The 16,774-nt window shown below is 36.0% G+C and overlaps 2 non-coding genes across 2 annotated transcripts; both read right to left on the bottom strand.

Annotated features, from left to right (window-relative positions):
* Positions 1 to 1,098: 1,098 nt before the first annotated feature.
* On the bottom strand, positions 1,099 to 1,178 carry TRNAL-UAG. The gene has a single exon. It is a non-coding gene; the product is annotated as a tRNA-Leu (tRNA).
* A 350-nt stretch (positions 1,179 to 1,528) lies between these two features.
* Positions 1,529 to 1,603, bottom strand: TRNAT-AGU. The gene has a single exon. It is a non-coding gene; the product is annotated as a tRNA-Thr (tRNA).
* Positions 1,604 to 16,774: the final 15,171 nt, after the last annotated feature.

The raw sequence follows: 16,774 nt of genomic DNA, 5'->3' as shown, positions 1-16,774 counted from the left end.
AATATTTTTCAACGATATAAAGTTTATGAAAAACTGTGTTATAGTTTAAGAGATAAATCATTTCTAAGTTTTACTAACATTTTTGTCTTAAAAATTGTGCAAACTAAAATCAGGTCATCTAATTAGGGATGGAGGGAGTATTATATAAGAACACTCTACCAAGTCCTTTCTATTCCATACTCATTAGCATCGTTAATTATAAGAAGTTTTAATAACTTGCTTCCAACCAAATCAACTCCTCTAAGTACAAATTATTTCCGGCAATCCAAATGTTTCATACGATGAAAGGAAACAAGATCTTCCAATCCAATATGCGTGCTAGTATTCGTTTCGTGTCATCATCTGTCACAAAGTTCACCCAACTTCGGTTGCAATTAATTAGAAGTTTTTTTGTTTGTTTGTTTGTTTTGTTTTGATCAGTATTAATTGGAAGTTGCTGAATACTCAATGCTATGTTACATAGGGAAGGTTGACTGAAATAGTATTTGAATTGGCCAACAGGTGCAGTCTATGTACACGTGAGCCAGACAGCGTTAACCATATCTTATGACTTATGGGATTGTAGCATTTTGAAACAGTGTTGGAGTTGGCTTAAAGATATTTTCACCACAACCCCGGTGGGTGATTTCAAGGCTTTTTATAAAGCGATGAAGGTAGGAGTAGCATGGCTAGAGTTCTGTGGCTTTTGGCTATACCAACCACTCATGCTGAATTATGGAAAGCTAGGAATGCAGCGTATATCAATGGGGATAAAGTGAACAAGTATAAGGTTAGTTTTGTGACTAATTGTTGTGTGACTGAAATGTTTATGGAAGATCTTCTTCTTGTCAACAAGTATAAGGTTAGTTATCCCAAATTTCGTTTTGGCCACGGATTCAAAGCGCACTCTTAAGTGGCATATTGCCTTGGAGAGCATTAGGTCGTTGGTGCAGGGTTCATTAGTCTGGTGCAGGAGTTCTACAGAAAGGTCCAGATGTAGTAGGATTTTTAAGGGCAATTTTTTTGCACCTTTTTTTTTATCCTTGTAATCTTTTGAAGTTATTAATGAAAAATTTAGAGGGTTTGTGTGGAACGGCAAGAAGGAAAAAAATAAAAAAATGACAGCTGTGGGATTTGAACCCACGCCCTTTCGGACCAGAGCCTAAATCTGGCGCCTTAGACCACTCGGCCAAACTGTCATGTTTTTGGTGGTGTCTGCTTGGACGTCAAACCAGTAAATAAAGTGGTACAAATTTTTGACTCCTTAAAAACACCTGCATATGAACGCCAAAGAATGCCAATGCCAACCACGTTTCCCATTAAGACATGGAGAAAGGTTTAAAGATCTTCGAAGCCAAACAACATTTTGAAGTTGAATGCGGTTTAGAGCACCATTAAATTAAAGGACTGTTGTACAGAGAAAGTTTGGATTAAATTGGATTTGGACCTTTTGGTTGAAACTGCAGTAGCGGGAACATAGGTTAAGATTCTAACCACACTTAGAACGGCATAAAGATGAAAATAAAAGACGAAAATTAAAATAAAGAACTGCTTTCATTGAGAGTTCAACTCAAAAACCTCCCGCTTACTAAACGGGTGCTCTAACCAACTGAGCTATGAAAGCTATTGTTGGACTTGCTTGTTTTCCCTTGCTTTGGTATTTCCACATTCTAAATCTTTTATCAAGATAAATTAGTAACAATTGCGGGATATTTGATCTCACGCCCTTTCAGACCATAGCCTAAATCTGGCGCCTTAGACAGCTCGGCCAAACTGTCATGTTTTGCTTGTCACTTCTTGTTTATTTGGATCCAACCACTAGGGAAAGGATATAGGTATAACGCTTAATGGAAAGAGAAGTGAGATCTAACCAGGTGATATTCCAGCAAACTTGAAGGCATCCAACCCCTTCACTTTAAGATTGCATATTCTGCCATCGAACTTGATTACTTCGGTTCAAATTTTCTGTTAAGTATCAATTCCTCTGGTTGGGGATCATAATTTTCGTTAAGTGTCGGTTCCTTTGATCCAGGTTAAGTTCTTCCATCAAGTTGTCCGAAACTTCGAGCAGTGGAGTAGTTCTCTCTTGCTTGGACTGTTTCCCAAGATCTGGAAGCTTGCACTTGTTTGGAAATGAGGTTACCCCATCCATTTTCTTTACTAAATTCAGGGGTTAGGTGTTTAATCCTGGAAAGGAATAGACATAGAGGATGACGAGGTTCCTAAGAAAATTGCTGACCCATGGACTTGGATCTTCATCAGTTATCAAGCAAAGCAAAGTTTTCTCCATGTCGACAAGAATTATAGGAATAGAATATCGCACATATATGCGAAGATTGTCGCATACTCTTAAATGAGATGACGGGTTGAATGATGTCAGCATAATCACGAGTAAAGTGTGAAGAACTGTGTGAAATCTATGGTGCCTGCGAAGACAACTAATGTAGTGTGCGAAATAACGCACAGGGATCCCAAAAATAAAGGATCTCTTAGCTGTCATTCACTATGTAATTTTCTATATAAAGGCTGTTCGGTCCAAATAGAAGAGAGAGTTCTTTTAGAATCCATAGTTAAGAAATTACGAGAGAAAAAAGATTGTAAAGTGAGAGAGAGAGTAAACTTAACATTTGTAATACCCTGTAATTACTTTTATGATCTTGATAAATGAAAGAGATGATTTTCTTTGGAGTAGATTAGTAATTGGAAGATTTGTATATCTGTGTGGTTGTAAGATTTCTTCCAACTACATTTAGCGCTAGAAAACACGTTGGAATGATAAATCCTAGTCAAAATGTTTAGAAGTTCAAACTCAGAAAAAACAAAAGTGATGGCAAGAATTAGATCCGTTATTCAACCAATGGTGGCAAGAAGAAGTACAAGATTGCTGAGAGAAGAAGAAATGAAGTTCCAATTCAACCAGAAATGGAGGAAGAGAATATTAAACGAAGATCCAATTGGAATTCAACATACACAAAATAATCCTATTGATTATGATAGAGTAAGTATTCATACTTCACAAACAGATTCTACTGATGACATACAAAGAACTGCAGGAATGGGAATGATAGAAGGAAATGATAACAATCTGATAATTGCAGAATTGAGACAAAGATTAGTTGCAGAAAAGCAGAGAGAAGATGCAATCCGTGCAAACTTGATACGACAAAATGATGATTTAAGAGAAGAGAATATTACATTGCAATATCGGAGATCTAAAAGTGCAACCAGCACAAGATCAAGATTAAGGAACATCAGAAGCTTATCAAGGCATGTCAATCTAATCAGAAGCATGCTCGAAGAGAGCGAAATATAAGTGTTATTAATGAAAACCAGTAATTAGATGATAATCGACAAGATCCACAATTGGGATACGATAGATATGAACAACTAAGAGAACGTCATCACAGAAGAGAAAATCAAAGAATTGATATGAATCAAAATATTGGAGAACGTCCTCGTACCCTTCATGAGCAAGATGATAATGAGACGTATGATTTAGAACAAGGGAGAGCCTTATTACATGGTAGAGAAATATTAAGAAATCAGTATGCACGCGAAGATGCATAGGAACGAAATAATGGAATTCGTGAACATGAAAGAGTTGAAAAGGAAAGACGTAGGAGAAGAAGAGAAGGAAGAAAGAGAGATATAGGAAGCCATATAATAAAGTAATCATGAGAATAGATTGAGATGAAAGAGATTAAAAAGACCTATGCAATATGATATGGATCAATCTATGAGTGAAGAAATTTTCAAAGAGATGACAGAATTACGAGAAATGATGGTTGTACGAAAGAATGGTGGAAGAAGACAATTAAAAGAAGCAGTTGAAGAAGCAGGAAAAACGCCTTTCGCAAGATATATACAAACTGAAATAATACCTTCTAACTGTACTCTGCCTGCACTTACCCACATTTTTGATGGAACAACGTGTGCGATACAACATGTAAAAGCTTATAGTCGATCTTTGTTACAATGGGAAAAGAACGATACGGTGATGTATAAGTATTTCCCTGCGAGCTTAACTGGAGAAGCATTACAATGGTTTGAAGGGATTCCAGTAGGAACCATTAGATCTTTTCTTCATCTACAAAACATGTTTCTCGGGCAATATATCAGCAATAATATGACAAGACCAGGAACTGAAACGGCGTTTGGGCTTCACAGAAGGATTAATGAGAGTCTGCGACACTTAACAACATGATGGAGAATTATGTGTAGCGAAATGGGAAGAAGAGCGGATGATCAAAACCTTATATTATCCTTTATTAATGCTCTTTTTCCTACAGACTTATTGTATACACAAATCTTCAGAGCAAAAGTTACCATAACCATGTCAGAGCTGCGCTAATTCCAAGAAGAATACATAGCTCTAGAAGAGAAGCAAAGGGATATGGAATCTTATCTGGTTGCGATGAGTCATGCGAGTGGGAATGCGAGCTTACTTCAAAGAATTACAAATGCCGTTGCGAGTACATCTCAAGGAAATCAACAACAACAACATACAACAATATAACAAAAGTTAGTAGCAATGCGCAGTGCAGATCAAGAAGAGTTTGAAAGAGAATACAAACAAAAACAACTTCAAAATAGGGGAGGAAATAATAAAATCCAGAGGATATAACCCTCAAGAAAGTTATCGAGGTCAGCAACAATATTATAATAAGAAGCAAGGAAATCAAGTGATAGTTTAGGAGCAGATAAAACTTCCTCCATTAGATACAACAATAGATAAAATTTGGGAAGTTGTTATTCTAATGGAAGATATCCCTGAGCCATTCAATTTAGGAGATGAGCCGTCTCCTGGAAGAAGAAGTAAATATTTTTGTGCGGACCATCACTTTCATGGACATAGAATCCATAATTAAAGAAATGTGAGAAAAATTATACTGCGAATGATAGAGGAAGGAAAACTAAATCACTTCTTAGCAAAGAAGCAACAACACCTACCATTTACACCACCTAGAGACAATACAGAAAACGAAAAGAATACATATGTAATTAAAGTGGATGTGAACACTAGGAATTTATATTGCAGTTCAATAGTTCATTCATTCAAAAATATCGAAGATTTTCATGACAATATTCTCAGTAGGGTGTATGCAAGATACAGTGATGGGAAGGAAATATTAAATCTTGTGAAGATATCACCATTAAAGGACTGGCAAAAGCAAGTTATTTCGTTTAGTGCAGAAGAAGCGCCAAAAGGAGGAGAACTAAATGAAAGTCCGTTAGTGGTGAAACTGGGCATTAATCCTAAGGCGAAATTTGAAAAAGATGACGAGGAAGATGATGCAAATTCCTGGGAGATTGACAGGATACTTATAGATCCAGGGTGTTCTGTTGATATTCAATGGGAGGAATAGATATTAGATGATTCCGTCTACTTACAAGATTTACGGGTTTAATGGGATTGCTAATAAACCGAAAGGAGAGGTGTCTATGCGAATCCCGTTGAAGAGCTTATCTACAGATATTACATTCTGTGTTGTCAATGTGGAATCTCCTTATAATGCTCTGATTGGCAGACCATGCACTAGTCCAGAAAGGGCTATTAATCACGCTTTTAACGTGAATAAGGTTTTACAAACAAATACCGTCATATAACATGAAAATAATAGGACCTATCAATTAACACAAAAAACTGTCATTCTCAGACGTGATAATTTACTAGGTGCATGATTTAATGATAAACTATTAAATTACGGAATAATTCCCACAAATATTTTAGGTTTGGGATTTTTAACAAACTGCCACACTTGCAAATCCCGATTCAAGAAAATGCCACCGTTTTTTCCAGAGTTAATTAAATGCCACAACCGTTAGTTTTTCCGTCAGGACCCACACACTTGGTCGTTTTCGCTGACTCGGTCAAAAGAATCTTTCGTGATTTACATATTTACCCTTGAAAATCCTATTATACTAGTCATGGGTTCACCGTCTTTATCACCGGTAAACAAAAAAAAGAAAATAATAACAGGAGGAAATGTGCTGCTTCCGTGAATCATTTTTCAGAGCCTACAATGGGTATTTGCCAGGGTCTATCAAGAGCTTTTATATCTCGACTTCCAGGCTGAAATGAGTTCGAAATGCTGAGCAGTTGATGGAGTTTGCAGACCAATTAAACCAGTGAAGATAATGGTCTTGTTGGTTGATAATTTGGACTGGATTTGGAGATTTATGATTGTTGAATAGTTTCTGAACTATGGGTTTGTTGTGAATTGAATTTGCAGGTGTTTCGGTGAGTTTAGAAGAGCTAGAAATTTCAATGTTACACCAAGATGAGAATGGCACATTAGGTGTTCGATAAAAGTCCTAAATGGATTTTTCTTCACCTCTTCAAGCTCAGTTTCTACCAGTTGAGCCTGTGTACAAGGGATGTTGCTGAAAGTTGTTGAATAGAAGATGGGTTCAACTCGGATTCGAGTTTTGAGTGATTTTGGGGATGAAATTAATATCGAATTGAATTTTAGGGTTCAGTGAAGAACAACTTCAAGGAAAGGAAGTTGATAAGAACAAGGGATAAGAAGACACTCCTGCTACTGCCATTGATGGTACTTGAGGAAATGATGTTGTTGTTGATATTATAGATGAACTGAAGATAGGTTTGAGCTGGAATTGCAGGTGTGTTTTGCAGTGGTAGTTGCAACGGAATTGAAGGTGGTTTGTGCTTGGTTAATGTCACAGGAGCTGCAAGGAGTTGCTGTAGGCTCTTGAGATGAAGCAAGAGAAAATGACTGCGATGGTTGGTGATGAATTGCCATGGAACTGAAGTGTTGCTACAGAGTTCCATGGGTATTTGGTGACTTAAATGAATGCTAGGACAGGTGACAGATTTGAGGGTGTATATGTCTTTTACTAAGCTGGATAAATGCCACCTATGCACTAACTGATGGCAACAATTTTTTTGGATGGAAAAAATCAAACGTTTGGCATTAAATAAATTCTGAAAAAAACGGTGGCATTTTCTTAAACTGCAAATTGGAAGTGTGGCACTTTATTAAAATCCCCTTTAGGTTTTTATACCCCACTACTACTAGATCTCTATTGTGTGCTCAAAAGTGGCTAGCCACATATAATACCGTGTTTAGCCACTGACTAGCTAAATTTTTACAAGTCTTTAACATAGTGCGATATTGGTCCTATTTCAGTAAACCCAAAAACCAAAAGTGAAGTGGTTTATGAGTTTACTTCTTGGAACCTATCTCCGTTTTTGTTTCTGCACGATCAAATTCATCTTTGATTTGGAAGAAAAAGACCTAGAATAAGTTTCACCCGTATTGTTCGAATTGTTTTCATTTTATTATTGAGATTGAAGTAATTCGATTGAGTTTTCACCAAAATTGTCCAAACTGCTTTGGGTTTATTAAAAATTAAAAAAGGAGAATTAGGATCCAACCATATTAGTATAAAAAATCTAGAAGGAAGTGGTGGCTTAGGGATTGTTTTGTAGCAGGGGACTGGAAATTTAAGTGGAGCCGGCTGAATCCGTCGAGAAGAACCAGCTGCTTCATGTTCTTGGCAGCTGTCCAGTTGTATCTTAGAAATCTCTCCCATAGAAAGCCTTATTCCAACGTGGAATAGGCGACCACATTGAAACCCAAGGAAGTAGAACATGAATGGGAATTTCTCGTTAACACGTATATTTTGCGTCGAGAAGCGGATTTGAGTTCAACCGATAAATTATGAGCCGCTCATCAAATTTTTGGGCACCATCAATACTCGATGTCTCGTAACATGTAGATTCCCAGAATGGTTCCTTATTGATTTTACAAAGCTATTTAGACGATTCGTTTTCTCACCCAACAAAGCACCATCTTACATTTCTACCTAAATATTGGCAAGCAATTATCCACTTTGGTGAAATTATATACTCCGTAGTATTCTGAGTCGGATGGATCTAGAATTCTAGATTCTAGTAGGGATTAAATAGAAGATCATCAATTAAGTGAGACATAGTGCTGCTCATTAATTTTGCAACTTCAAGATTATTGCACCATTTCGGGTGTATCCATTTCAGGCAAAAACAGATCCCTCGTTACATTTGTACATTAAGTCCTTATTTGTTTCCTAAGGATTATTCTTGTCTTCGTCTGTCTCGGATTGGAACAAACCGTCAACCAAAACTTAGTTTATAAAAGGATTATTGTATGGACAGTGACCGAATAACATAGATAGCGATAGGAAAAGGACCGAACGGATAAGGAAGATATTTTTGATACTCTCTTTCTCCGTGATTAACAAAAAGATTAACAAAAGAAGATCGATTTTGAACTGGATGTCCGTATTTTAACATGGTATCAGAACAGGTTATGTGTGACGAGTCATTGATCGCGTCTTTATTCCTTGTCATCCGATTTACTGTCCACGTGTTAGATCCATTGAGGCTACACGTGATGGGGCGCGTTGAGATTATTAGTCCCATATTATTGGGCAATCTAAGATCCTACAATTTATAATCTTTAGGACCTTTTACATTCATTGTCAATTAATTTAAAGTTGGATACCGGTATTCTAACACTTATTACCACCACCGTTATCTTCTAACAAATGTACGCTATTTTTAACAAATGCAATTTATTATTACTGAAAAAAATAAATATAAAACAGAGATGGTCAGCAGACCACAAAATGATCTTATAGCCAACACAACAACTTAACACATAAAGGAAAACTAATCAATAACTCCACAACTCCAGTTGGATCTCCAAAAATTTCCCTGAGATCGGTTTATTCACAGAAACTATCAAAAAGTCCACCACGGCACGTCAATTCTGGACAACATTCGGAGCCATTGCAGGGTTCTCCGCTGGTGAAACACTGGGCGTTAACAGAATAAGATAAAACCGAATAAATCATTACCAACACAAATACAAAAATTGAAAGACTCTTTCTCTCCATCTTGCCAATAACAGTAAGTTGCTGATATGAATTATGAATACTACAATGGTTCCATTCCGTATGATATATGTGTCTTTATATAGAGTTTGGGTACTCAACGTTTCATTTCGAGTTTGAATTCAAATTTGAGTTCTTCTGAATATTTAACTTATATCCATTAGAAAATAATTCCGAAGGCAGCAGACTTTAATTTACTGGGCGCCGGGCGGCCTTTGAAGAAGATAAGATTCACAAGATCAGGAATGAAAACATTAATTTATTTTATTTTATTTTTAAGGAACAAACACATATGGTATGGGGAACAGTTTGTTTTGACAATCTATCAATAAAGTTGAGTTGTTGAGAAGTTCTTTGATATTCCATTACAAAATAGTTAGGCGGCTTCTCAGCAGTTTCCCCTCCATAAACAAAAAACTCTCTCTCCAAAAGACAGAAAAAAACACTGACGAACCCATGAAGGGGCTAAAGGGGCTATAGCCCGGATCAAATGTGTAGAAAAATAAATTTATGCATGAGTAATCTCATAAGTTTTTGATTAGCCCACACGTGGTTCGACAACTGTTCAGAATTAGTTGTAAAATCATAACAACTTGCTATAATACCACCGTTATTTTCCGAAAATGTTTCTTATCTACGATTTTTATACCCCAAAATTATACCCTGCCTACGTGTTAAAATTGCATTGGCTAATTTTTTAAAACGGATCCCCTATTTTTCCTAATGGGATAGGGTGTGGAAGCGATCAATGGTGGATATGGTTGCCACATAAGGGTGTATCTATCCGGTGTATTAAACCGGTAGATACGTAGCAACTTCGGTTATTTTCTAACAAAAGCTATTTTGTTATCTCAATTTTAGCCTCGATTTGATGAACAAGGATGATAAACCTAGCGAGATTGGGTATTACCCAAATTAATTGGGGTATACCAAATGAGACGAAATAAAGTCATTTTGAAGTAAAAAAAAGAATCCTTAACCAAATATTTTCAAAATGGCTAATATATCCTTGTTTAATTAGCATTAAAAATTCTGATTGGGTTGATTAAGTAGATTAAAATTTATGAATCTAAGTTATCAAATTTTGTTTTTGATTGAACTTATGTGGGAAGATTTTTGATGAAAAAAATTAGTTTTGAGATTATATTTTTTGCAACGGAAATGAAAACATACTACCCAAACACTTCTAAAAAGGGGATTGCTAAGCTAATGTGTGAAATCATACTCAAAATTAAAGAAAAAATCAACACTTTCAATTCTGAAACTATGAAAAGTCGGCAGGGTCGACCATGCCGACTATATCTGCCCCGACAAGGTCTACAGATGAATAACATGCCGACCATATCCTGCCGGCAAGGTCGGTGAATCAAGAAGATGTCGACTTTATTATTTTTGACACACAGGAGACTGTTGTAAATGTTTCACTAGTCGGCATCTTATTGATTTTTTACCTTGCCGGCTACCTTATAATCGGCAAGGTCGACATAAAATAGCGTGCCGATTATAGGATTTCTGACATACAGAGAAAGGTGTTACAAATGAATAATTAGTTGGCAAGGTTTTAATTTCGTAACCCTGCCGACTAAACTATAGTCGGCAAGGTACAAGGATGAATACCATGCCGACCCAGTAAAACGCTAATTTTAGAGATGAACAGTCGGCACGATATTCAACCTCGGAAGTTGTCGACTATATTTTTGTCGGCAAGGTCGACAAAAAATACCCTGCCGACCTTTGGTTCGTTTTGATTCTTCGTTTTTTTTTTGTTTTTTTTTTTTTGATTTCACATGTATAGTTAGAGTGTAGAAGAAAGATTTTGCTTTTTTTTAATATGTTTTGGGCGGCATGGTTTTTTAGTATGGACAATTTGGTCTTTTAATATCTTTTAAACACCCCTTAACACACTGGTTTGGATATGAATAAAATGAGTATACTCCAATTAATCTGGGTATACCCGGATCTCGCCCGGATGATAAAGGCATGGAGCAATTTATTAATACGCAAAAAAAAAAAAAAAAAATATGACATACAGCGGCAGACCATAAAATGATCTATTATAGCCAACACAAGACACATAAAAACATCAATAACTCCTTACGGAAACTCCATAACACCAGTAGGCAACTTGGATAACCCACCACATCAACGGTACATCCCCACAAATTTCCCTGAGATTTGTTTATTTACAAACAGCTTCAAAACGGCTACCACGGCACCTCAATCCTGAACAACAATTAGCGTTTACAGAATAAAGTAAAACCGAGAAAATCATTACCACCACGAATATATAAATTGAAAGACTCTTCCTCTCCATCTCGTCTATAATAGTTAGTTGGGTGATATTTACAACGGATGATATGCATCTATATATAGAGTTCGAGTTTGGGTACTCAACCTCTCAATTCGAATTTGAATTTGAGATGCGTTCTTACTGATTTTATTAGTAGTTGAAGATCTGTTTTATTTTAACTTTCGGTGGGGTGGATAAGAAGATAAGATTCGTAGGATCAGGAACAAACAGGTAATGAATGGATAATAGGCGCCTTCTTTTGTCCATCTGTTTTATTAAAGTTGGGTTGTTTTATAAAGGAGCTAGGCGGCTTACTTTTATTAGAACTTAACAAAAGCATAGACCACTAATCTCTTTTGCTGCACAAGGCTTGTGCTTCTTTCTACATCTGCATGTGATCTGGCGACCCAATCAAATATTGATGTAGCAAATCTTCCGATGTAACGATGGAGCAACCAAAGTGGGCGATCAAATTCATAAATATGGTCTAGCAACAAGGCATAGTGGGACGGACTAAAAAATAAAAGCTGGACCGAAACTAAATTCCAAACTATATTAGATTTGGGACCAAGACCAAAATCAAATATAATCGAGCGAACGTATAATGTACGTTCGTTAATAGACGAACGTATAATGTACGTTTCATTGAAGCGTTTGTATAGTCCACGTTCCATGTTGAGGCGAAGTTATAAAATACGCTTCGATGGAACGTACGTAAAATGTAAGCCCGACTGGATGTAAGTAAAATGCACGCCTCATTCCAGGCATTGGTATTATATTCGTCCCGGTTAGACGAACACTATATAATCGCCCCATTCGGGCATTGGTATAGCATACGCCTCGATAATCAACCACCATTTCAAAAGCTAAGATCAAGCTTCGCTCAAACTAAATGAAAAAAACAAAACAATCACAATACGAAAGTTAAATAAATAAGTTTCAAAAAAAATGAAAATGTAAAATTCGTTTAGAACTCATATTGTACGCCTGACTACAGGATCACGTATTATCTCCGCGCCATCGGACAAATGTTTTAGCTACGTCTATTTATGGGGCATTAACTATACACACACCTCATATCTGGCGTTTGTTATATCTATGCCCGTTATCGAGCGTAATGTTTATATACGCTTCATCCAGACGTGTATAATAACTACGCCTATCAGCAAACAAACGTAAAATGTACGCTCGATCATATATAGTCCAGACCGTAGAGTTGCAACATGAACAAAACTCAAAATTTGGTATTTTGTTTGCTCTTTAATCTTTGGTTTTGATTGCACCACTACAATTCCTCTTAGGGTAAAATCTCACATATACTATCTGCAATAAAATTGTATATTGTTTAATATAGAAAATTTAATTAATTGGCACAGGAGTTGTCTACGCCTGTATTGGGCATGAAATCAATGAGTCGCATTCTGCTTAGGCGAGCTGCCCCTAGACCCCCGGATGGCGGCAAATTAAAATGCATTTTCTTTTTTAAAATATCCAACAGACAATGGAACTCCTGGTTTAGATACATTTAATCATGCTCTACGCATACTTTCATCTCCATATATATCAGGACCTAGTTTCTTGTATTTCCCATTGATGGAGAGGCTCAACTGCACAGTGTTTTCCCTATTCCTTCACATAACAAAGAACATTGGATTTGCTGATAGCCCATGTAGGACTGTATAATCACCCAAGTGGCCAAGTGCATAATTAATTGCGCCAATTGCTTTTGCTGATAGCCCATGCAGGACTATTCGAACGAGCATCCATACATTTTCCAATTGACAATCAGAATTAACAGACTTGATACTTTTAATATCAATTGCGAGATGAGGATGTGTCAAACTCTTTATTGTTGATACCATCTAGCGCCACTGCAGAGACGTGGTTTGGAGACTTCCCGTTGTTGGTGTCTTTGAATAGGCCTATGAAGTGGTTTGATGAAGCTCCTCGTAGACCTCTTTGAGGTGCAATAACAAAAGCCATGCCTAGACCGCTTAATTATCATTTTCAGATGCTATTCTAATGACAAAAGTTGTAGAGAAGGATACATTGCCCTTAGAGTTGTAATGAACCGGAATAGAAAGGATGACCTTGCTCATAAAGGTTTTCGTGGTCGGTTAACTGCAAGAGGCCATTATGTCATAAACTGCGTCATCAAACTTCAGAAAAGCATCTCCAAATCCATTGTAGACATATTCTGAATCAGCAAACTCTGGATCAGTCAAGAAACCATTGTAGAATTTAACTTGTACATTGTGTTTTTTTGGAAGATTATTCTGGTCTCTGTGAATGTCTCGGGTTGGAACAAATTACTATAATTCGTCCTGCCGCCCGGAAACCATTGAGTCCTTACCACCACCACAGTTGTATTCTAAAATACAATGGCTTATAATGATCTTCTACAAAACCTATTTACTGATCTCAATTTTTTGGCGTAGATTTGGCGAACAAGTATGATAAAGGCGTGGATCAATTTATTAAAGAAATAAAAAACACCAGACAGAGATGACATAGCCCAGGAAACCACACAATGATCTTATAGCAAACACAAGAAGTACAAGAAACAGATAAATCATCAATAACTCCAGCACGCAACGTGTCAACAAGTTTCCGATCAAGAGATCGTCGCGCTTTGACCCACCACATCAACGATCGAAATCTCCATGAATTACCCTGAGACAACAACTACCGACGGTTCGCAGAAACTATCAAAAAGTCCACCACGGCATGTATATCCTGGACAACATTCGGATCCACTACAGGGTTCTCCGGTGGTGAAACATTGGGCGTTAACAGAATAAAATAAAACCGAGAAAATTAAAACCATCGCAAACAAAAAAATTGAAACGCTCTTTCTCTCCATCTTGCTGATAATTATCAGTTGGTGATATGAAAACTGCATTCGATATGATATATGTGTCTAATATATATATATATAGTTTGTGTACTCAACATTTGAATTCTAATTTGAATTTAGACAAAAATTTGAGTGCGAATTTGAATTTGAAACTGAGACACATCATTACTGATTTTTTTAATAATTAGGTATCTAGTTTTTTATTTTTATTTTTGGGAGTAATCAAAAAATAATTCCGAAACTAGCAACTAATTTAGTGGGCGGCTTTTGAAGAAGATAGATATGATAACATTGATAATATCTAATCTAATTCTTTCTAACATGATTGTGGTTTCCATAGGCCATCTCATTTGTTATTGAATAATTGTGCATACAATTCGATATTGCTACTAGGGTACTAGTCATGTGAAGCACCGGCATATCAATATTGGTGTTACATCCGTTCGATGCGTATCTGATAGGGACGTGCTTTGGACAATGATACAAAATATATATAGAAATTTATACTCCATTGGACTAGTTGGGTAGTCGGGTATATTAAGAAAATGAATATAATAGTTCTTTTTTTTTACGGAAAATGAATCATTTGTCCAAATATTTTTAAAACATGATTTTAATGGACGAATAAAAATTAGTAGGGATGAAATGGACACAAAAAAAAATAGCGAGAATGAAACTGGATGCATCCTGACATAAATTAAAAATAAGAAAAAATATTTCAAAATAGGTATGATGAAACTGTTTACATCTTTGTTATTTTTATATTATTGTCCATTTAAACAATATCAATTTTTACATGTCTTTTTCACTCAGGAATTATCGTTATCGGAATAATTGACCAAATTTGTGTTTTTTTCTACTGATTGGCTAATTTAACGACATAAAATTGAATTATTTTCATGGATTTGCTTAATTCATGTATTCGATATATTCTAATATCATGATCTTCGTATACAAAAATTATTTAGTTAACATGTATATAAATGTGTCCATGCTCTAATAATTTTAAATTTAGATAGTCTTTATATACATGTTGCATCGTGTTTGTGTGCCATGATCGTACAAATGCCTCCGAGATACCAGGCTAGTGGGGATATCAACTATCAAATATTATATGTAACATAAATATTTTTTGTGACCTGTTTAAAAGAATCTTTTTAGGGTTTCGTGATTGGGAATAATTACTTGGTTTGTTTTCTCAAAACCTTGAAAGCTTTTGTCTTTGTATTGGTTTATAACAAGGACAGGGTTTTGTTAACAATGCTATAAGTTCAAAACTTCCCACTCTCATTGTTAAAAACCAATATTTAACTTCTTAATTCAATCAAGAATAGTACAGTATACAATTTATAGGAAAAACAATTATTTCCCTTTCTCATTTTTGAAAACCCATATTCAACTTCAGAATGCAATCAACAATCCTATGGTATACCTTGTGTACGATTTGAATCGAGTTGTAGGAAAATGAAGAGATGGAATCGATATATAGAAAAACAATTCTTGTGTGCGATTTGGTTCGAGTTGGAGGAAAATGAGGCTGTCACCGTGAGTCGTCGTAGGATTTTCAAAACCATGATCTGTGCTTTGTTACAGAGTTTGGGTACTCTACTAATATTTTAGTTTAAATTTTGAATTTGAGGTGTTTTATTAACAATCTATTTATTTATTTTTCTTTTTGGGACTAATCAAAAAATAATCCGGAAAGTAGGGAACTTTAGTTAGTGGGCGGCGTTTGTAGAGGATAGTATATTGATTAGGATAGGGATGATATCTAATCTACTTTGTAATCTAATCCACTAGCATAATTCTTGTTTCCAAATGCCATCTCAAATGGCAACAACCAATCTTCAACATTTCTTGATCCCTCACTTTTGACCTGGCCATATAATGGCCTCGTGACTCGATAAATTAAGTTCTACCTTTGAAGGCTCCAATGACTTCGTAAATATTAAAGCTATTTTCTTTTAACCTGGTTAGTGAGTACCAAAACCGTTGGGTGCCAAGCCTAACAGTCTTATGCAACAAGCTAGATGTAAGGAATAAATTGGGTGGATCAAAATTTGTGTGATTTGATTAACTAAGGTGTAGGATTGGTTGACAATGTTAGATTGGCATAATCTTCCCATTGTAAGGCCATTTTTTCCATGAAACCTAATCCGCAATGTATTTGAAGCTAATTTTTTGTTGGCATGTTTTTTTTCAATATCAGATTAACGGTTGAGAGCATTCCAAGATGAGAGCATTCCAAGATGTATAAAATCACCATTTACGATTTTCAATATCAGATTAACGGTTGAAATTAAAATTTCTGGATGGTGAATTTCCGTATTTCGAAATACTTTCATTTCTGACAGGAATGTAGAGTTTTATATGGGGAACATGTCACCAAAATATTTTTGCTTCAAATTCATTGTTATTTAGATTTTATAGAAAAAAAATATCGCTGAAATAAGTTGTATTGCACCTGTTGCGATTTACTGTATTAGGCCTTGATCCCATGTCCAGCCGTCTTGGCCCTGCCAACTTCTTGCTCAAAACTAATGCGCGGACCATCCTTGTGCTTCAATCATCATGGGTAATTTCTTAAACTCATTCTAGTTACTTATCGCATCATATGCTTCACTTAGCCAATTTACTTGACAATAGCAATCCAACTCTCGCATTACTAGCTTTTTTGCACTGTTCAAGCTTTGGGCTTGCCTTGAATTAATGCATAGACTAATTCAAATCACCATGCAGACTGACGTAAG

The sequence above is a fragment of the Papaver somniferum genome, unplaced genomic scaffold (genome assembly GCF_003573695.1).
Source record: "Papaver somniferum cultivar HN1 unplaced genomic scaffold, ASM357369v1 unplaced-scaffold_79, whole genome shotgun sequence".
In the NCBI taxonomy this organism is placed as follows: domain Eukaryota; kingdom Viridiplantae; phylum Streptophyta; class Magnoliopsida; order Ranunculales; family Papaveraceae; genus Papaver; species Papaver somniferum.
This window is presented reverse-complemented; position numbering and strand designations above follow the sequence as displayed.